We start from the raw sequence: 24131 nt of genomic DNA, 5'->3' as shown, positions 1-24131 counted from the left end.
GCATCAAATAGTGGAGTGGATTTCTTGTCTACTTACCAGACTCTGAAACCACCCTTAGGCCACATAAATCACATCTCCGTGGAGGTGTAAAGCCATCTTAAGTGCAAAATTCTTGTTAGGAACAGCCAGCATCATGACGTGTCTTCAATAAAACAATCAAATAATGAACGTCTTGGAGCCCTAGCCATAATAGCTTCTCCCCATCCACAGACCCTAGAGAATGTGCGAGCTATTCACCTAGTCAGCACAGGTGGAATACCCATTTTGAAAAATCTGACTCTTCAGAAATCCAACTACCCCCTCAGAAGGTATTTCATCCTTAACAGGTCCTGCATCACCTGTTGATATCGAGTTTGCAGGAGAGATGGAAAAATCATCCTTGCAGAATGCAAAGACTGGTATACGTAGAATTAAAATAGGAATTGGCACTACATCAGAAACAGAAAGGAGGGATATCATGCAGGAGAAACTGGTCTCATTTAGGTTTTCTCCAGCCTGGCAGAGAAAGATCTGGTGCTCTGGGGTAACTCAAACATTTAGAGTCTCCAGAGTCATGCAAGGGTGCTATGATTTTCTCTGAACAGACAAGGTAAAAATATACTGATGTAAATTACTTATTCACGTTGCTTTATGTGACAAGGTCAGGACCCTGTCAACAACAAGCATGGTAAGTGTAAGTGAACAATAGTGCTAATTTGTATCCAGAAGTTTTTCCCTCAGAAAGGACTGCTTTATTCCTGTAGTTACCATACCTAAAGCAAAACCAGATGCAACAGCCACCTGCAGGCCTTATCATGCATTTTGCCCAACAGGTGGAAGAATGAAGCCATGTGGAACTGGTGAAATGCTGGGGTTGAATGAGCTGGATTAACTTCTGTTGAATTTCTGCTCACTCTAAAGCACTAAAACCTTAGCTCTTTATAAGAAGCAGGACAGGATGCAATCAGAGGGTTGCTTCTTCAAAAAGGCTTTACCTACCAGTTAGGGCAGATGTGAGACACAACCAGTGGGGTCATCTCTGCACAAAGGGCTCTTATCAGCTTTAGGAGAAAATATTTTAAAATTTCTCTACAAGAGCACCCAACTCTAAACTAGGTGTTTTGGCAGAAACAAAAAGCTTCAGCAACCAAAGAAAAATAAAAGGTAATAGCCAAAAGCCTAACTGAGTCAGAAGAGCTTCTTCCACATGCTGGAAATCACATAATTACCACATTCAGACAGGCAAACTCTTGATCACAAGAACCTTATTTTCTTATTCATGCCCCAATTTTCATCTGCTAGTCAGGATTTATGGGTTGAAGTGGCAAAAAGGGTTACTGAGGAAGATCCTGTTTATGTTTTATTGTTACTAAGACACAAGGAAGAGAACTAAATCTTGATTGAGATTTTGAAAGGCTGTGCAGCAGATTATTTTTATTCTCATGTTTTCTTAGAAGTTTGTGAGCAAACAGAATCTTTTCCAAACATCCCTTTCTACTACCTCAGTTAGTAAGTCCTTCTACCACAAAATAAAGACTGGGCAGGGGGAAGAGTGGGAAAAGTTCTTGTTACTCTTTTTTGCATATTTCCCAACCTTTTTTTTTTTAGTGTGTGCCCCTCTGATTCCCCCCCTCTGCAACTGGAAATCTCTCCTAAATTAACTCAATTTCTTGAACATCATGTTATTTTTACTCAAGTTTCTGTTCTGGACAGATCTTACATATCACTCTTGTTAATTACCCTTAAACTTAAATGTTTGTGCAAGTGTACCACCTTAAATTGCTTGGTTTCAGAGTAGCAGCCATGTTAGTCTGTATTCGCAAAAGAACAGTAGGACTTGTGGCACCTTTTTAGAGACTAACAAATTTATTTGAGCATAAGCTTTTGTGAGTTACAGCTCACTTCTTCGGATGCATTCAGTGGAAAATACAGTGGGGAGATTTATATACATAGAGAACATGAAACAATGTGTGTTACCATACACACTGTAAAGAGAGTGATCACTTAAGGTGAGCTATTACCTGCAGGAGAGCGGGGAGGGGGGTACCTTTTGTCAGGCATTCTTACAACTACAATACCCACCTGCTGAAGTGAAGAAACAGATTGACAGAGCCAGAAGAGTACCCAGAAGTCACCTACTACAGGACAGGACCAACAAAGAAAATAACAGAACGCCACTAGCCGTCACCTTCAGCCCCCAACTAAAATGCATCATCAAGGATCTACAACCTATCCTGAAGGACGACTCATCACTCTCACAGATCTTGGGAGACAGGCCAGTCCTAGCTTACAGACAGCCCCCCAATCTGAAGCAAATACTCACCAGCAACCACACACCACACAACAGAACCACTAACCCAGGAACCTATCCTTGCAACAAAGCCCGTTGCCAACTGTGTCCACATATCTATTCAGGGGACACCATCATAGGGCCTAATCACTTCAGCCACACTATCAGAGGCTCATTCACCTTCACATCTAACAATGTGATATATGCCATCATGTGCCACCAATGCCCCCTGCCATGTACATTGGCCAAACTGGACAGCCTCTACGTAAAAGAATAAATGGACACAAATCAGACGTCAAGAATTATAACATTCAAAAACCAGTTGGAGAACACTTCAATCTCTTTGGTCACTCAATTACAGACCTAAAAGTTGCAATTCTTCAACCAAAAAACTTCAAAAACAGACTCCAACGAGAGACTGCTGAATTGGAATTAATTTTCAAACTGGATACAATTAACTTAGGCTTGAATAGAGACTGGGAGTGGATGGATCATTATACAAAGTAAAACTATTTCCCCGTCTATTTCCTACCCCTCCTGACCGTTCCTCGGACGTTCTTGTCAACTGCTGGAAATGGTCCACCTTGATTATCACTACAAAAGGTTTTTTCCCCCCCATATACACATACACACATATGTATAGAATGTTTAATAAATTTAACTAACTCATGAGTTCTCAATATGGGAGTCACAACCAGGTGTCAGGGGCCCATAATACTGAGTTAGAGGAAGGCAAGAGTCTAGCTAAATGAGATCACGGTATAGAAAACTTGGTCCAAGTATGGACAAGGTTGAGAACCACTGACTGTAGGACTAATGGGGGAGCATACAAGTAAAGCCTTATAATTTCATATTGTAAATTAATAAGTTACATTAAAGTCCTTGCAATCTTTGCAGCATTTTTTATCTTAGAAAAATGCTGACATTATTAGAGAGTTACAGATAGAAGATAGAGATGGAAAAGGCCTACAGTATAAGTCAAATACTCCATTCATAGAATCATAGAATCATAGAATATCAGGGTTGGAAGGGACCCCAGAAGGTCATCTAGTCCAACCCCCTGCTCAAAGCAGGACCAAGTCCCAGTTAAATCATCCCAGCTAGGGCTTTGTCAAGCCTGACCTTAAAAACCTCTAAGGAAGGAGATTCTACCACCTCCCTAGGTAACGCATTCCAGTGTTTCACCACCCTCTTAGTGAAAAAGTTTTTCCTAATATCCAATCTAAACCTCCCCCATTGCAACTTGAGACCATTACTCCTCGTTCTGTCATCTGCTACCATTGAGAACAGTCTAGAGCCATCCTCTTTGAAACCCCCTTTCAGGTAGTTGAAAGCAGCTATCAAATCCCCCCTCATTCTTCTCTTCTCCAGACTAAACAATCCCAGCTCCCTCAGCCTCTCCTCATAAGTCATGTGCTCTAGACCCCTAATCATTTTCGTTGCCCTTCGTTGTACTCTTTCCAATTTATCCACATCCTTCCTGTAGTGTGGGGCCCAAAACTGGACACAGTACTCCAGATGAGGCCTCACCAGTGTCGAATAGAGGGGAACGATCACGTCCCTCGATCTGCTCGCTATGCCCCTACTTATACAACCCAAAATGCCATTGGCCTTCTTGGCAACAAGGGCACACTGCTGACTCATATCCAGCTTCTCGTCCACTGTCACCCCTAGGTCCTTTTCCGCAGAACTGCTGCCGAGCCATTCGGTCCCTAGTCTGTAGCGGTGCATTGGATTCTTCCATCCTAAGTGCAGGACCCTGCATTTATCCTTATTGAACCTCATTAGATTTCTTTTGGCCCAATCCTCCAATTTGTCTAGGTCCTTCTGTATCCTATCCCTCCCCTCCAGCGTATCTACCACTCCTCCCAGTTTAGTATCATCCGCAAATTTGCTGAGAGTGCAATCCACACCATCCTCCAGATCATTTATGAAGATATTGAACAAAACGGGCCCCAGGACCGACCCCTGGGGCACTCCACTTGACACCGGCTGCCAACTAGACATGGAGCCATTGATCACTACCCGTTGAGCCCGACAATCTAGCCAGCTTTCTACCCACCTTATAGTGCATTCATCCAGCCCATACTTCCTTAACTTGCTGACAAGAATGACAAGATTCCTTCCAGTCAGTGAAGAATTTTTCCCTACATATATTTTCTAGTGCATAATGAAATTCTTTCAAACTTAAGCTGTATTTTCTGAAAAGATTTGCAAAAGCAGAACTGAGCAGAATACAGAATTTAGAGGAAGATGACTTGCTGTTGCAAAGTACAGTAGAACCTCAGAGTTATGATCATCTCGGGAATGGATGTTGTTAGCAACTCTGACATGTTCATAATTCTGAACAAAATGTTATGGTTTTTTCAAAAGTTTACAGCTGAACATTGACTTAATGCAGCTTTGAAACTTCACTATGGAGAAGAAAAATACTTCTTTTAACCATGTTAATTTAAATGAAACAAGCACAGACACAGTTTCCTTACCATGCAAGATCTTTTATTAAAACTTCCGCTTTATATTTTTAGTAGTTTATGTTTAAACAAAAGTACTGTACTGTGTTTATTTTTATTTTTTATTTCTGCTGGTGCCTGATTGCGTACTTCCCGGTTCCAAATGAGGTGTATGGTTGACTGGTCAGTTCGTAACTCTGAGTTTCTACTGTAGTGCCAGAACTTTAAAGATTACAAGTGGCCATCACTCTCTGACATTTTATATATCACCAGGAACACAGTGTCTTATAACTTCATATTAGGTCACTGGTTAAGTATGAACTCAGAAGAAGACTACTATCTACTAGCTCTGCAAGATGTGTTTTTCTTGGATGACTCCCATTCAAGTACTGACTAGACCAGTTATTCCCAAACTTTTACCCATGAGAAATGGTGATCCAAGCAGTGCTGGCTGATCACATTATGCTAGTTCTCCTCATTTTCAGCTGCTAAATCACATTAAAGACAGCAAAATATAGACTACACATTTTTCTAACATCACTCTTCCATGTAAGTAATTGTGAAATTGCCATAGCGATGTTATGTGATTGCAAATGGAAGGTGAGGCATGCATACAAGATACTCTGTTAATATGTGATCATTGAAAACTTGAGAACCCCTTCCCCTTCCTCAACTCAATGCTACTTAACATCTGACAATAAGATCACAGGGTAGTTTGGTTTTAGTTGAGGCATAACTCACCAATACATACGGAATTTCCACAGCTTCAATTGGCAATGATGGGAGGGTGAAAAAAAAAAATCTACATTAAACCCTCTGTGAACTGAGGAAAAACTAGATTTCCCGAAGTATGACATCTAAACTTTACTCTTGATTCATATATATTAAAGTGAGAAACTGTCATCTTGAGATGATTTACATTTGTGTAATGTATTATTAATTGGAAATAAAAAAAAATCTATTTAACTAAACATTAATATATTTCTTCACACTGTTACTTGATCACCAAAAAAACACTTGTTCCCCATTTTATCTTCTGTTTCTGCATGCAATGTCTTTACTCAATCCCATTCCTCCAGCAGCAGTTTTACCTTAAATTTCTTTCATGTTAATAAAATTAACTCAGCTCAAGATATTCCTCATGCTATAAAGAAGCCAGACAGCATGGAATATTTTTAGTGTCACCTTGTTTCCCCCATAATCCATAGCAGTTGGCATGAACTTTTTTTTTTTGCAAAGATATTCACAGTATCAATCCTTAAGATAAACATTACCCAGGAACTCAAGAAGAAAAAAAAAGCACTCTACAAGTTTAAAAACAAAAACAAAAAGAAAGATTGAGATAGAAAAAGGAAAAGTGAAGAGGCCTTACAAAACAGCTGTAGCATATAAGAGACATTAGCATAAGCGACTGCAGGGAAAATCAGCAATAGGCTTCAAAGAAATCTGGCTGGGTCACTGAAGAGAAAACAGCAGTAGATGCTAGGCTGCCTGGTCCAGGTCACTGCAGGGAGAACAACAGCTGGCTGTGTGAGAGTCTTGCCTGGGATATATAGTTTGTGATTGAACTCCTGAGCTTTTTTTATAAAACATGCTTGATAATCTTAGTGTGGGGAAGTACTGGAAATCAAAACTGGAATTTTTTGGTGTGGAGCAAACACATTTTTTGGTGTGGTCAGGACATAGACCAATTTAACTTTGTAAAGTGTAGTCTCAATACCACTCAGTGTATTCACTCATGCTTAAAGACAAACAAATAGACAGTGACTGCAAACTGAGAGTGGCTGCATGGATTTATATTCTGGAATATCAGAAAGAATGTTCTGAAATTCTCTATCAAGATACCAATATTTTAACAGCCTCAACAGTTTTAGAAGCAGTGCATTATACTGTCAGGGACTGTACCATCGTTATTCTAGTAACTGCTGTATATATTTTAGGAGTTTCCATTTTTCCCTCTATATGAGGGGTTAAAAGGGAAAAGGGAAGACATTCCTTTATCAAATCACCTATGACCGCACACTGTTTTCTCATCAGGGTCAATCCTCCCCTTCCATCCTCAGGGACCCACATTAAAGTCACCATAGATTTAGCTGAGGAGAACTGGACAGGCTTCCCTTTTAGAAACCATCACACCAATGCAAAACTGATGGGGGGGGGGATCAATGAATGACAAGTCACTCCTATCTATCCATCTAGATATATATACAACCCACCAGCACCAGGATATCTGACCACCTTACAAGAGAGCCATAGCACCTCCTAGAAAGCTGAGCATTTTGCCTCTGTTCAACTCCCTGTCAGCCCTGGGAGGCAGAAGAGAGGATGTTATAAAGCCTGAAGTTCTGAGAGACCGGCCCATTTGTCTCATGAATTTCCCATTTTTTAAAATAAACTTATTTTGAAAACTTAGAAGTGGCTGAACAAAATATCAAAGACAAGTTTCTCTATCCCTATCTCTGGCCTGTGACTTGCCACAGGACCTCTATGTCTCTCATTAGAGTTGGATAAGCAACCAAATTATACTTTTTCTCTAAATTATGTTTTTTCTCTTCATCCCTACTGCTATTGTTTTCATTGTCTTTGGTTTTTAAATCCTTGTGTTACTGGATTGACAGTTCTGCAGATATGACTTCTGTTTAGCAATATAATGGGTACAAAATAACAGCTTCAAGACAAGCTATTGTCCCTGTTGTAGATTATTTTTTTTAAACAGATTATCTCTAGAATTGAGAAATAAATTCAGCCTCCACATCTATTTAGGTGTTAGTCTTTCTACTGAAACTGAACAGGCTGTCAGCTCTAGTGGAGTTTCAGTAATACGAATGAATTAAGATGCCACTAAATAAGTGTGTATGAGTCACCAAGCTGCCATCACAAGGCAGAAACTTTCATTATTGACCAAAGCTGGATTCAAACAAGCTATCTAAAAATGAAGCTCTCCATTACTGTCCAATACATATAAGTCATGAAGTCCCCCAGTCATATTGATGATTGTAACTCCTTTTCATGAAGACATGCAATTCTAAACTATCACTACCTTCATTCACCAGATTATTGAAAAGCATCCTTTAGAAGCAATGTACAACTTCACTTAACAGATTAGGTCCCTATTTAAAACTTCTGTACTCTAAAATAACTAACATACAGTATATCCCCTCACAAGCGTTCTGAGACAGGAAGTAAAACCAAGGAACATTACATATAATTCATTCACTCTGTTAACAAAATCCTAAGAGTAATACTTTACATTTATAGATTACTATTAATAAAGGCAAGATTTGTCTAAAAGTTGTCCAGATATGTGGGTGTTCTGTTTCTTTGTTTCATTGACTTGAGGTCACTTATTTATTTCCTTCTAACTATCATGGGTGTTTATAAAAAAGAAGTTTAACAACAGGTCTTGTCATTTGAGTTAATTAAATATCTCAATGGTAGAAACAAAGAAACAAAATGTTAAACAGTTGCTTTCGCTGTATAAAGCATTATATCTCTATAATTAGGGCCCTATCAAATTCACAGTCCATTTTGGTCAATTTCACAGTCATAGGATTTTAAAAATAGTAAATTTCATGATTTCAGCTATTTAAATCTGAAATTTCATGGTGCTGTAATTGTAGGGGTCCTGAGCCAAAAAGGAGATATGGGGGACTGCAAGGTTATTGTAGAGAGGGTAGCAATACTGCTACCCTTACTTCTGCGCTGCTGCAGGCAGCGGCACTGCCTTCAGAGGCGGGTGGCCAGAGATCAGAGGTTGCTGATCAGGAGACCAGCTCTGAAGGCAGAGCTGCCGCCAGCAGCAGTAACGATGTCATAGTATGGTATTGCCATCCTTACTTCTGCACTACTGCCTGCAGAGCAGGGCCCTCAATCAGCAGCCGCCACTCTCCGGCCGCCCAGCTCTGAAGGCAGCAGCGCAGAAGTAAAAGTGGTAATACCATGGCACGGCACTGCCTTCAGAGCTGGGCACCAGGCCAACAGCCACTACTCTCCAGCCACCCAGCTCTGAAGGCACCACAAAAGTAAAAGTGGCAATACCATGAACACCCCTAAAATAACCTTGTGACCCCCCACAACTCCCTTTTGGGTCAGGACCCCAAATTTGAGAAACTCTGATCTCCCCTGCAAAATTGGCATAATATAGGGTAAAAGCACACAAAAGACCATTTTTCATGGGAAGAGACCAGATTTCATGGTCTGATGTGTTTTTCCTGGCTGTGAATTTGGTAGGGCCCTATCTATAATCATTAATAGTAAGGAGATAATACTAAAAAGCATGCTCCTATAACGTACATATAAGCACCTCTGTGAAACAACAAGCATCAAACCTTATTACAACTCTGAACAATTTATGTTTAGACATTATGTTCTTTGGGGCAGGGAAAGTCTTCCTCTGCATTTAAAAAGTAAGGTATACATTTTTAGTACTAAAGCAATTTAAATAGGAAATAATGCTTCCTTAAAGCCACATACATTTCAAATAGCTAAGCTGCTCTAAAACAGAATTACTGAATATTAGACACCTTTTCAGCACATCAGAAAAGCCAAAAAACAATACAATTAAAAGTAGCCAATCTTAAAATACCAACAAGTTTGCTCCTGCTGAGGTCTAAGTTGAAAGTATATTAGGAGACACTTCACCCACAAAGCTTACATCATTCCTCCACTTTGCCCATGCATATCAACTCCACTCTGGTATTGAAATCTCCATGATAAAGAATTACCTGTTTTGTTATGTGAATCAACTAATCACATTAAACTCATACATGGTTTGCATACAAAATTATGGTTTGCAATTTTCCTCAAATCTCATACATATAATTGGCATAAATATGAAATAATGGGGCAATCACATCTTTTGTCTAGTTTGCTTTGGAAGTGCGGGTCAACTGAATATGTCCCATTTCTAAAACCCAAGATATATCTACCCCACAGACAACTATGAAATGGGAGGACGATAAAACCCTTTAATCTCCATGTTTCTGCTGACTATTTTCACAGCAACTAACAACGATGTTTCTAATGTTTGTTGATCCTCACAAAAGAGTGAGGAACATTAATCCAGCTACCACCATATGTCAAATGCATTAGCGGGCTAGAGTCTGGGATGAAGACAGCATTTTGAAAGTGGTGGGTGTTTGCTAAATATATGATTGCAAGGGAACATTCATCAACCTTCATATGATTAGTCACGTCTTAAGCTAAGCACATGCCTAAGCGTTTGCAGGATGGAGCACATATTTAGAGGCAGGACGTTCCAGTAGTTAGAGAACTAGCCTTGGGCTTGACAGACCTAGGTTCAGTTTCCTGCTCTGCCCCAGACTTCCTGTGTGACCTTCAAGTCACTGAACCTCTCCATGCCTCAGTTCTCCATCTGTAAAATAGGTGTTTAATGATTGTGAAGCACTCAGATACTATGGTGATGGGGACCATACAAGTACCTAAGAAAGATAGACAGACAAGATTAGAGCCTGAGCTTCAAAGAGACCGGGGTGCCCAAGACGAGATTGACACATTCACTGAGCTTCTTGCCCCCGATATTTGAGGGGCTGCTTCTTGTGGGCATTTAAAAGTACATTAGTGTTCTTGTGGAGTTTAGCCTAGCAAAAGCTTACAGAATTTTTATTTTCCCCAAGAAAAATCACTCTGAAAAGTACGACGACTAAATTTAGTAGAAATTAAGGTTGCCTGATTAAATGCTTGAAGTCAGTAAATTATAAAGTTAAAGTTGCACATGCAGTCTTAAATATGTCCCCTTGCAAGTATGTTTTAGAATATCTCTTATTTACACAATTAGATATTTCTCAAATATTGTAATATACATTTTTCTACAATTAGACATACCCATACAGCATCTTAAAGTTCTGTATACTATTCTGTATATGTTAGACAAACACTCCGTTAAGTCATATCCAGAAAGTAAAATACAATAGTAAATCAATTTTACACAACGTACACTAAGAATAATGAAGTAATAATGGAAACTTTCAGGCATATACAGAACACCTAAGTGTGAAGTTAAGTCAGTTTTATAGTTAGCTACTTCATCTCCCAATTACACTTTGTGGGGTACTGGGGCTATGTCTGCACAACTTATGAATTCTGCTTGATATTGTGAAGTTGTATTATGAAAAAATGCCTATATGTACATGGATCATCCATTGCTGATAGATCCTGTAGCAAGTACACCCCAGACAGATACAAAGGAATATACTTAAGTTAATGATGGTGCTTAGACCTCTTAAATAAAGAAACACAGGAAAAGGGTGATTTTCTCCAATCCATGAAGCAGATTCCGCTCACCATGTAACTGCATGAGGCAGGAGACACCTTTCCTGCCTGCCTTCCTGGACCCAGATGGTTGCCCCAGGACTCATAATGGAAGGGTGAGCTAGAAAGTTAGGGATATTGCGGTTCAGATTTATTATTTAATGATCTATAGTCCCCTGTGGTTTACATGATTAAGTATAAAAAGATATAAAGGTGTAGACTGTGCAAAATTTATGCATGTCAACTGTTTCACAACTACTGCATGCCTCAGAGAGCTAAATTGTACTCCAAAAACTTCGCATCTTTGGGGTTGAGCTCTGGGACAGGGGTGGTATAAATTACTGGGTTATTTCAGGAGTCAGCACAGGTCCTGGGGCCTAGAACAGCTGGGCTGGGGAGCCCCATTTCCAAGAGGGATAGCAGAGTCAGTGCCCAGGAAATGTGCCAGAGAGAACAAGGGAGGAACAATTGCTACAGCTTGTTGAGGTCCAAAATCTTAGCACTCCCCAGGGAATCCAGAACAGAGAACTTGGATTCCCCACATAGCATTCCTACTGGGTGACCAGGAGGGGGCACTTTTTAGAGTTTGTGACACCTCTGGAAGGCTCTCTCAGTGATTGAAAATACACTGTATAGTATGTGGCTATGTAAAAGACCAATTCTACACTACAAACATTTGCTGCTGTGTTTGTCCAACCTAGCTATACTAGCAAAAACCCGTAGTGTCGAACCAGTTATTCCAGCAGAACTGCACTTTTGCTGGTATAGTTTATTTTGTTCAGGGGGCTGGAATAAGCTATGCTGGCAAAAGGGTAGTTTTACTGATATATTCTGCATCCACACTAGTAGTACTTTGCTGGTATGCACACCGCTAAAGCTATATCAGCAAATCACTCCTAGCATAGACTTGGCCTGAATCGTTAAAAACATACTTGAAAGAGAAAAGAGAAATCTGTGGTATAAGTGTTCTGAGTTTGTGATTCTCAAACTATGGTCTATGTACCACCAACTGCTGGTCTGCAGAGAGCTGGCTGGTCATCTCCATCTGCTGCTGGCTCCGCCTTACTTCCTAAAGCTAAACTGCATTCATAAACCAGGAGTACATTAAATACTTCCCTATGATCACTTTTAATTGCAAGCACAGTTGCCATAGTTTTCACAGGGGTGATACTTGATTGCTAATTGAATGGGAGATGTTTACTTCTCAAGGAGGCAGAGATACCATGGTGATGGATCTTATAAAAACCTAGAGATAAAGGTGTTCCACATACTCATTGAAGGAAGGGGAGGCATTCTAAAACTATGTATTTATCATGTTGCCTACACTAGGAAAGAGTCTGAGAACCCTTGCTCCCTGTCAAAAATATAAGACAATGAAAATAGTATAATAATAAAATGCTATGTGTAGAATGCTATGATAAAGCTGCATAATATTACATGATCATGTAATTACAGATTATTGAAATGTATTCACCCAAGCAGATTATGCAACCTTAATTTTGTGATGCGTTATTTGAGTGCTTAATAACTGTATAATATACATATATATTACACAAGTGTACACACAAATATATTCTTGTTGAGGAAAGTATTATACTTCAATAGTACAAGAAGATTTATCCCTAATGTTGCTCACAAATGCTCATAATAGTCCCAGTAAGGTTGTTCAAAAGCACAAGCGTGCTGCTAGCCCTATGCCCACGAGTTCCTATCATTATACTGCCTTCTCATGCCTTCTCTATTTCCTCTTGACTTCACGTGATTCCACAACTCTGTCTTCCCTGGGACTCTGAGTTCAATTAAGAACAACTGTTTATTCCTCTTTGACCACAATACAGAGTGTGATCTTAGGTTTGGTACAGCAATTTCTCTGGAGGAAATACTTTTTCCCCCCCAAGATAATTTTCTTTTCCTGGTCAATGCAGCAAAGATTTATTGTGGAATTTTTTTTAATCAATATTCTATGTGCCTCTGGGCATTTTAACTTAAAACAGTAGACATTCTATGGTCTTCACTTTCTTTGAACCTAATATTTTTTCTTTAAGATGTTTGCAATTTTTCTTTAAAATGTCATGCTGCCATCACTGTCAGTTCTGCCCAGTCTCACACTGCAGATTGAAAAAATATGCTGTAGCGTCTCTTTTCTAGTAAGTGAGGTAAAACTATCAGTTTCATTAACCTTCATTTTACCTAATCCAATAGATGTGTTTTCACTGCCAATACTTTACTCTAAGATATTTATTATTATTTCTCTAGTAATCCTTTGAGCATACTCTTTTAAACAGATAGATAAACTGTAAAGATGGAATCACCAGTCTCCTCTCAAACCTATATTCTGGAATGTGTACACTGAAAAAAATATTTCAGCTCAGGTTAGCTAATTTGGGTTAAAATAGCAGTGAAGACATGACAACTGGGTTTTTAACTCACCTTAGCAGCTCAAGTTGAAACCTATAACCCTAGCTGCTAACACAACTGAAAAGCAAAGCTGCCATGTCTTCACTACTATTTTCACCTGGGTTAGCTAACCCAACTTAAGAACACACCTCTTTTTGCACTGTAGACGTACCATGTCATTAGGATGACACAGACAAGCCTCATGGGGGCAAGAGAAAACACTGACTGAAACCAAGCACATTGTGCTGTTTCATTCGTGAAACAGCAATAAGTTCAGTTTCAAAAGCAAACACTGTTGTCTGATGTCACATCTGCATGTTTTACACAACAGTGGTAAATCTTAGAATAAAAATCTTTAAGCTATCATTACCTAAGTAGTTATTTAACATTGTGGAGAGAAAAAGCCATTGATATATACTGTGCACACGTTTTTATCCATGTATATATAAAGAAAAGGAAAAAAGCTTTGCAGACAACTGGCTGGTCATCTGCTGCTGGCTTCTCCTTATTTCCTAAAACTAAACTGCATAAATAAGCCAGAAGTACATTAATACTTCCCTACTATCACTTTTAAATGCAAGCACAATTGCTGTAGTTTTCACAGGGGTGTTGTTTGATTAAAATTACAGGAGAGTGTAGTTGTAGCCGTGAGAGTCCCAGGCTATTAGAGTGACAAGGTGGGTGAGATCATCTCTTTTATTGGACGAACTCTGAGATTACCTCACTCACCTTGTCTCTTTAACTGAACAGGAGATACTTACTTCTCTTGGTGCCTCCATGGTACCATGGTGATGGAGGACATTATAAAATCCTAGATGGAGGTGCTCCACAGACTCCATAGGAACAGCAAAGGGGGGTGGAGGGGGAGGAGACAAAATAAGACAAATGCTAAACATTGAAATATTAATTAAACACAATAGGGAGACTATATGATTCAGAAGGATTTATTAAGAGGATGCAAATCCTTTCATCCATAGGTCAGGGGTTCAAATAGAATCCAATCTGACTTCTATGGAGTCATACTATTCAGGTCAGCAGTATCCCTAAAGTCAGGCCATAAAACCTCTATCCCATGGATGGTCAGTAGCTTATGTGAAGTGCATTAGTAGTTTCACTTCATTTCCTAATTAGTTTTTGTGATGTGGACACTTTTTTTGTCATTTTTAGCATCTTGGTTGGCAATTTCAGCACAAAGCCAAGAACAGAATAGCCCTAAGACATGAACTACCCTCTCACCCTCAGTGATAGGAACCCTTTAAGTTGGGGATGAAAAACAGCGGGTCAGCATGGAGTGGTTTGAATTTCCTTTTTCTGCTCCTAAATAGCAGACTTCAGTTACCAGGACAGTGAGTCTAGCACTTTACAAAAAGATAAAATTCACCTACAAAACTGTAAAAAAAAATTTTTTTTAAATCAGCATTTTTCTACTTGAACTGCAAGAGGAAAGCCATTTTTATAGTCAGACCACGTTTATACAAACATCAGTTTACATACATAGACACAAACAGTTCTCTTTCTGGAATATGAAATTATGCTTTTAACTAAATTTATATAAGTTAAAAATATATTAAATCAGAAATATTATTTATTGATAGTGTATAATTTTATCCAGAATTTAAGTTAAGTTACTTTAGAATAGTGAAGTAGCACTTAAGTCAACATGCAAAAGTTCCATGCTTAAGTTCTGAACTATGAACAAAATAATACATAAGCCACAAAAAACATTTCAGGGCAACTGAATCAGTGCTTTCCTTTTGTCTTTAATAATATGGTAGTGTAGGGACCAAATTCATTTTTTGTGCCATCCAGGAAAAGGATTAGGTGTGAAAGAAATCTCTTGTTTAATGTGATCTTTGGCTGTACTTTCACTTGTCATAATTACAAAGTAGCTACTCTCGGTGCCAACACATACGCTTCATTATATTACCCCTGTAACTATAGTAATGCATATTTCAGGAAATGTTTCATACTATGCAAAACTGGAGGCAGTATATACTGATATATAACTTTACCTGCTCTTATCTATAACAGTGCATAATAGGCTTTACTGAACAAGAAGATTTCACGTATGCAGGAAAATAAGAGTAACTGTACAAAATTTCATAAAACATGCCAAATATATATTAATGTATTAATATACATTCAGGAACTTCCATGGAGTTTTCAGCTTTAACCAAAATATTCAAATAAAGAGAAAACTCAAAACATTGAAAATAAAATTCTCAAATAGTGAAAATATTTGGGGTTTTATGCTAGTATTAAGAGTTGCAATATACCTGACCTCTCTAAACATGTGAAAAAAATATTTCTGGAAGGTAAAAGAATCCAAGAGATATGCCACTTCTGCATGTTTTACATACAGTGGTAACTCTTAGAATAAAAATCTTTAGCTATCATTTAAAGCTGTTCATGTAATATTGTGGAGAGAAAAAGCCATTGATACATACCGTACACACGTTTTTATCCATGTATATAAATCAAAGGAAACAGCTTCCTTTAAGGCAAGCATATGAAGATACTAAAGCAAGATACCAATTAAATATTCATACATTCAATATTTCAAAATAAGGAATTTGGATATACACATGCATAATTTAAATTCTATAGTGAAACCTGTCTACAGAGGCCATTTCTACTGTATTTCAACAGCATCCTAACTTGAAATGTACAATGCAGCCTTTCCGTGCTGTGTTAAAACTTTAAAGTATATAGTAATTCATTTCAAGCACTAAACACAGAATAAAGGCCATGTTATGCACACGGCACTTTTCTACGGGAAGTACTGCTTTGCCCTGTTCATTAAACTCCCTTCAGTGCTATGCAATAAGGCCCAAATCACTACACTTTCCTATAAGGTAGGAAGGTAAAGTATGCGTTCCCACAGGGTATCAGGTAGAGTCAGATTAGAGAATCAATTTACTTATTTGATCTAGAAGTTAAATAGATAACTTTAGATACAAGGCTGATAGCTTCTCAAATCACAGCAGCCATAAGTTAATGGGACATATTCAGAACTCAGATATTTGTACACAACTCGTGGAAGCTGATGCTCATATATGAAGCAAAAATTTAGCCCTTAATTTTGGTTTTACACATTATGTCAACCCTTCATTGAGTAAAAACCCAGATTTAAGAGAACTGCCTACAGAAAGCACCATCAAAAGGTGGCCACTATATTCGGTACACAAAGAATGGTTCTTTGTGAATTATATAAAATAGTGGCTAACAGTTATTTACCTATGGGAATACACAAATGCAAAGTTTGGGAATTTATAAATTCCCCATTCATATAAAAAAATCTGCAGCCAAGAATTTTAAACACATCTTACATACTGGTCTACTTCCTTCTCTTAGTTATGTGTAAATATTAATCTTATATATACACATCTATATATATCATATGTTTAAAATGGTCTCAGTAGGACTGATTCTCCCCTTGAGAAGAGTTCTTGTGATTTTAATCCTGTTATTTTCTTAACAGAAGTTGTTAAATAAGTTATTTTTGCTATCAAGAGACTTCATCAAAAAAGCACCAATTTCTTTTTTTGACTAAAAATGCCGGGATCAATTTCAACAACTCTTAGAACGATAATTAATAGCTGTATAAGAAACAACCCTATTTTTACACATTTTTAATCTTTGCTCCTGAAGGTCATTCATTTCATGTTTACATTTCTAGGAATAAGCGGAGTAAAAACTCATACAGGTAAACAGTAATGTTAAGAAAAATAGAACTATACACCATTTCTCTCTATATGGTAAATTACTTCATATGAACAACATCCATGGATCTTGCAATGATTATACTTTTCCCTTAGAGCTAATACTTTAATTTTCAAGAACCAAGTAAGAAAAAAAAAAATCAAAACTAGTCAGTAACAATGCAGCGTCGAAAAGCAATAAACTCAAAATTAAGTTATAAATAATTTAAAGCATGTCATGAAGATGTATTAATAATTCATCAGATAAATAATTTACTAAATAATCAAATAAATAAATAATGAAATACATAAATAAATCAGCAAATAAATAATTCTGCAAAATAACCTAAACAATAAGTCACTAAAACAAATGACAAACCTGCAAAACTACAATAATTTTCTAAATTCTGATAGTTTTAAATAAACAAATTTATATAAACTAGATCAATCTTTGTTGGATAGAGAAATATTTTTCACTGCTATTGGTAAATTCCTGATTACACTGTATAAGGATACAATTCACATTTTACAAGAAGGCAAATTTTTCCTTATAAATTATTAACACGATTCCTACAATTCCTGCTCTGTATTTTACATGCAATCCTTTTATGTAGCTCATTTTTCCCAAATATAAATGGACAGCCTCTTTATAACACTCTTAATTCACGTTTTCTTTTTCAGTGCAGTACTTACAATACTACCACTTCTTGGTGGTTCTCTCACTATCTTCTCCAAACCTTTAGAAGTTGTGCTGTAGGGGGAAAATAAGTAGAATAACCTTAATTATTACAGATGGTATCTCATTCATTAGTGGATGACAACATTTTATTTGAAAGCACAAGAAAAGCTGTTTTATAATTCTAAAAAGCAACTTAATGTGAAACCACCAATGCTGTTTGCAGACTACCTAAAATTTTTAGAAGTCTTTGGTGGAATGAGTTCAAGCAAACTGAGACCAGTTTCTTGTATTTAAACTGACATGCAATCTGTGCAAACTGGTACTAATTCAGATGTGAAGACAAAATGTGAGAAGGACAAATGCTTGGCTGACATCTAATGCTCTGGATTTTGGAAATGCATAACCCTTCAAAGAATACAAGACCACTTAATTTCCACTAAGTTCCTTCACAATGTAATTAGAACATTGCATTCCAAATCCAACAGTGATACCAAGAAGGGTCAAGAAACTACTGACCTCATAAATCAGCCTTTATTCTGCATTTATTTTAATACACTATATTGACACACACTGTAGTTTGCTTCAAAAAGTGGTATTGTGTAAATAGTCTTTTAAAGGACCATGCCAGAAACGTTAAGCACGCATTGATTTTACCTGTACTCTCCAAACTCAGACTTCATAACACACCTTCTAAACAATGTCACCTACAAGTATTTTTGGACTCTCTACAAGTCTGTGAAATTGTAGATGTTATGTACAAAAATTACAGTATGTCACTTAACAAATTTCACATACTCGTGAATTTTGCTATTCAAGCCAAAGGAAATGGGGTAGGCAGAACTGTTTTCCTCTACAGATAAGATTTTAAATTGCATTGGTTTGTGTGTATTTCTGCATTCAAAGTACAAAAGAAAATTCATTCCTAAAAGAACTTAGACACGTTATATTTAACAAGTCTCAAATTCTCTTTAGAGATTATAATAAGGAAACACTTACTTAATCATAAATTTTATATTTATCTTGGCCAAACATCCTCCTTTGGATAGACTGCCATGTTTTGTTAAGAAAAATCAACACAGTGGAAACAAAGTACTTGTTCTGTTATGTGGTCATTCAAAAGAGTATGTAGAAGTAATGTAAATGTGCACCAGCGCTGCTGATAATTTCATGCTCTCATACTCTCATTTCAATTTGCTTTAAAAAGGACTATTCCTCCTGGCTAAATATAGTCATCCTGAAAAAGCATACCTCTCCTTTGAGCTAACATTACAAACCCTAAAACACAGCAGTGCAGAGGCTTCTATTTTAAGGAAAATGCACCTGTCTCTGGATATAATCTTCTAAATTGGGAATAAATGAGATATTCCTAAAGAAGATATTTTCTCCTGGTATTGATGCATTATGTGAATAAGAAATAAACTTTCTTTCTTTAGTAATGGTCCTCTCCTTCAAACTACACAGCATGAATTCTTCATAGATGAAAGGATTTAGAGTTTCCTGGGATACACAATGGACCAGGCTTGATCCTGAGCCTCTAGAATCAGAGTTTCTACACTGTACCATTAAGCTACAGGACATCATTTACTATTTGTAAGTCTGTGTCGCAATGTGATATTCACTAATGAATGACAGTAGAGTTAAGAACATAATTATACCCACCAATATGTTTTATAAAAGTATGGGTCAAGGTAAGTGGCTAGGTTTTTGGTAACTGTGCTTTGTTCTTAATTACTTTAATGCTTAATTTGAACCATAGTAGGCCCCAGAATTGACCTACTTATGTTTCTTTCTGTTTTTGCAAGGTAGAGGCTCACTTCCCCTGCTCAGAAACATTTCTGCATCATTACGTTGGGGCACCTAAGCTAGCAGAGATTGCAGCTATTTTAAAGACCAGCAGCTCTAAGAGAGCCTGGAAAGGATCGAGGGAGATAACAGATTCTGTCATCTTCAAAAGGACCTGGACAGCATTAGGAAAACCTAGGAAGAAACATCCTACACTCCACTCCCATACACACAGCATATGATAGAAAGACTGTAGGGAGGATTGGCAAGGAGCACCCCTACCAGGCCATAGGATAGCCAGTTTGGGAGACAGGTTGAGAAGCACCTATGTGCACACCCCACAAAATCTGGGGACCACCTGGGATGGAGAGAAACACCTCTTTCTCTTACCAAAAGTGATGTGAGTTGGCAGGTCGGTAGGAGGCGATAGGACAAGGGAAGCAATACAGAAATAGCCGAAGGATTAGTCCAAAGGCCCATCTAGCCAGCATCCTGTCTTCTCATAGTGGCTGGCGCCAGATGCTTCAGAGGAAGTGAACACAACAGGGCAATTTATAGATACATTCCCTTTCATCCACTCCCAGCTTCTGGCAGTCAGAGGTTTAGGGATACCCATGGCATGGGGTTACGTCCCTGATCATCTTGGCTAATAGCCATTGATGAAACTATCCTCCATAAGCTTATCGCATTCATTTTTGAGCTCCTTATACTTTTGGTCTTCACAACATCCCCTGGCAAAGAGTTCCACAGATGACGCTGCGTTATGTGAAAAAGTACTTCCTTCTATTTGTTTTAAACCTGCTGTCTAGTCATTTCATTGGGAGACCCCAGTTCAAATATTATATATATAGGGGTAAACAACACTTGCTTATTCACTCTCTCCATATCATTCATGATTTTATAGACCTCTATAATATCCCCCCCAAGCCATCACTCTTCCAAGCTGAACAGTCCCAGTCTTTTTAAATCTCTCCTCCTATGGAAACTGTTCCATACCCTTAATCATTTTTGTTGCCCTTCTCTGTACTTTTTCATATTCTAATATATCTTTTTTGAGATGGGGTGACCAGAACTGCACACAGTATTCAAGGTGTGGATGTACAATGGATTTATATAGTGGTATTATATTTTCTGTCTTCTTATTGTCCCTTTCCTAATTGGTTCCTAACATTCTATTAGTTTTCTTGAATGCTACTGCACATTGAGCAGATGTTTTCAGAGAACTATCCACAAAGATACTAAGATCTCTTTCTTGAGTGGTACCACCTAATTTAGACGCCCATCATTTTGTATGTATAGTTGGGATTATGTTTTCCAATATACATTAATTTGCATTTATCAATATTTAATTTGATTTGCCATTTTCTTGCCCAGCCGTCCAGTTTTCTGAGATCCCTTTGACATATATAGGGCTCTGTAACTGGAGTACGTTCAGTACAGATAGCATATTCAGAGATTTTAACAGCAAGTCTAATGAATTCCACTGAGGATGTACAAATTATGATTTTCAAAGGTTTATATCCTTAGCCAAGGCTCAATGGATTTTTATGGAGATTACAAAGCACCTGTCTCTGAATCCATCACCACGCCTCTGCCTAATTTCAAGTTCCTGCTTCAAGTCATAAAGCTGCTACAGCTCGTCAAAGAAATGGTTGGAAATTTTTTAACACTGGCAAAACTATTAATTTTTTCTAATCTCATTCTCTGAAATGGCTGAACGATTTCTGTTGAAAAAACTTTCCAAACAAATTCAGCATGAGGCAGAGAGCAACCATAAAATTTCACCCTGAATGGTTACTGTTTAGCCAAGTTATAAGCGACTGAAAACAAGAGTTTATAATGTACAGTTGAGGTTGCCTAAAACTTTTCATGGAGATAACATCTACATCTATAATAGCACCATCAATTGCCTTGGATGAAGATGCTATGTTTCCTCAGTTTGCAGGCACTAACCAGAGTCCCAAAAGCACGCTATTTGCTTCTTTCACTTGATACCTCTGATGGAGTAAACAGTGCCCCAGAGGAGAGAGGTGGGAATTAAGAAAAGTATATCATTTTAAAATTAGGACCAAGAGGGGGAAGCTTTCTAAATGAAAAAGCAAACAAAAATATGTGACCTTGGGGGAAGAGATATACACATACATATCAATCTGACCAAATTGTATGTAAAGAAAGCTTCTGATCATTTAATATTCACACAGGTTCCAAGATTTCAGTTTCTATGAGCTTATGTGAAATATTTTGTATCTAAATATCTAAGTAATTTTGACTTCAGTGGGTCATTCTATTTAGGAACTTTAATACTGTGTATTGCATTGAAGACTTTCACAGGAATGGGCTGTTTTTCAATTGTTTTCTCTAATTACCACACTTTTAATATATTAATGAATTTTTCTGTTTTGTTCAAGATCTTTCTCTTTATATTTCATCTTCATACTTCAAAGACTAAAGTGTTTACTGTATTATAATTTAGTACTGTATATGACTAGAATGCATACATATATCTTCATTATTCTTCTTAGTGATTTTGATTTTTCAGATTTTTAAATAGCAGGGGAAGCGTTATTACTGAAGCTTAACTAAAGGTTTTAAAAATAATCCATCATATCAAATAGTTATAGAATTATATTCAGTATGTTCTAGGAAAAGACTTCTTGGATGTTTGGAGACTAAACGCTGGTCTATGGTGAAAATTTACATCAGCGCAGTTATGTCTCTCAGGAATGTGAAAAATCTACACCAAGAGATGTAGCTACGCAGACCTAACCCTTGGTGTATGTACACAGTGCTAGGTCGATGGAAAACTTCTTCTCTTGAGCTAGCTACCACCTCTTGGGGAGATGGATTAACTACAGTGACAGGAAAACCCATCCTGCCTTTGGAGTGAGTGTTGCCATTTAAAAAGCTACAGTGGCATAGCAGCAGCACTGCCACTATAGCATTTTAAGTATATATAGTGGTATTTTATTTATATAGAGAGAGTTTTCAGCCACCATCTTTTTTGACTCATCATTTTAGGCCAATAGTAGCTAAGTGTCTCTTTTGGAAGGCCAAACTTTTCCATGACACACATGGTGGATATTTTACCTTGACATGCATATTTTATATATAAAATAAATCCTAAAGTATCAAGATGGGATACAATTTATATAGTCCACTCCACACTGTCTCCTAAAAAGTAGTAATGCAGAACGTTTTACCTTATTAGACAATATATTATTGATTAATTAATTAATATTGCTATTAATACAACATGCAGTTCACTGGGCTGTAGATATCTAGCAGCCAGGTTTCCTAATAGGTGGGATTCCTAGGGAAAAAAAAAAAACTAACTGATCACTAGCAAAGGTTTATCTCATATTCCCACATGTACCGCATGCCACATTAAATATATGCAAATTAACATTTCTCCTCTAGTTTTTTTAATCTGACAACTCACATGACCTGAAGCCATGGTTAACAATTACAATTATTTGACTTTCATATTTATATAATCAGTCATCATATATGCATGTTAATCAATTTCAACAGATACTCTTGTATTTTTATGATCAGCATTAAGCCTATATTTTACTAATCCCTTTATTTTTTTAAACAATATCCCTTACACTATTCTATCAATTTCCACTATGCACCCTTTTCTAGTATCTGCCTACAAGACGGTCATCGTTACAGCTGGTAAAATTAAATTATCTGAAATATGACCAGGGAAATATTTTTATTACAAATTGTATCCTACAATAAGATCCCCATTTTGATAGTAAAGTCTATTTTACTATCAGAGATATTTCTCTTTACACAGTTTATACAGATAAAATTACTACATTATTTAAACATTTGATTATCCATTAAAACAGAAGTGATGAAAAACATTAATGCTGATTAAGTAAATAGAGAATAAGCAAAGGATGATTTTATGGTTATTTGCTGGTCAGATTTTAATATTTAAGGTTCCTTTCACTGTTGAAATATGATAACCAAAAGAACATTCCTTTGAAAGAATCTAAATTATGAGCCTCAGATATGATTCTAATAAGCTCCCAAAATCCCATCCAGGAGAGCATATGGCTCTATTATTAGGATGCCTATTTACAAAGGAAAACACTTTCTAGGAGAAAGGTGGTTTAAGACCAAAGCATTCCAACTGTCACCTCCACAAAGGTAATTTTGAGATAGCGTTTTATTTTAACGACCAAAGTAAGATGCTTTCTAATTATCTGTGTATTTATAATTCGCCCATCATTGTAGCACCAAATGCAACATTAAGAATTGCACAGAACTTCCCCATGAATTATCCAATCATACACTATTCTTTGATTCCACCATTTTATTTAGTGCATGTTTTAAAATCATCATCATCCCCAAGATGTGATGCCAGGTTCTTCTTCCAGACAAAAGTCATCCACAAAAAAAAAAAAAAAAAGTAGGTCTCATCTTGTTCTCAAAAAGATCAGGATTGGTCTCATTCCACAGGCAAGGGTTCTCCTCATTTAGGCTTTATCAACAGTTCACAGGAAGCTATGCTGTGCCAGTTGCAAAGCAAGAATTGTCCATTTCCCCAATTAATGAAATTGCTGGCA

General features: G+C 37.3%; 1 protein-coding gene across 9 annotated transcripts in view; it reads right to left on the bottom strand.

Moving 5' to 3' along the window:
• The window catches only part of TBC1D5 (TBC1 domain family member 5), a 488374-nt gene that overhangs the window by 430409 nt on the left and 33834 nt on the right, over window positions 1-24131 (bottom strand). For 8 of the 9 annotated variants that reach the window (XM_038389865.2, XM_043509088.1, XM_038389866.2 and 5 more), the window contains one exon: window positions 17784-17841. The exons of the other annotated variant lie outside the window; for it this stretch is intronic. The gene's annotated coding sequence lies outside the window, so the exon portion shown is untranslated. The remainder of the gene's footprint in view (window positions 1-17783; window positions 17842-24131) is intronic. 9 annotated transcript variants of the gene reach the window in all.

The sequence above is a fragment of the Dermochelys coriacea genome, chromosome 2, assembly GCF_009764565.3.
Source record: "Dermochelys coriacea isolate rDerCor1 chromosome 2, rDerCor1.pri.v4, whole genome shotgun sequence".
NCBI lineage: Eukaryota > Metazoa > Chordata > Testudines > Dermochelyidae > Dermochelys > Dermochelys coriacea.
Note: the sequence above shows the minus strand (reverse complement) of the source record. Positions and strands in the feature narration are given on the sequence as shown.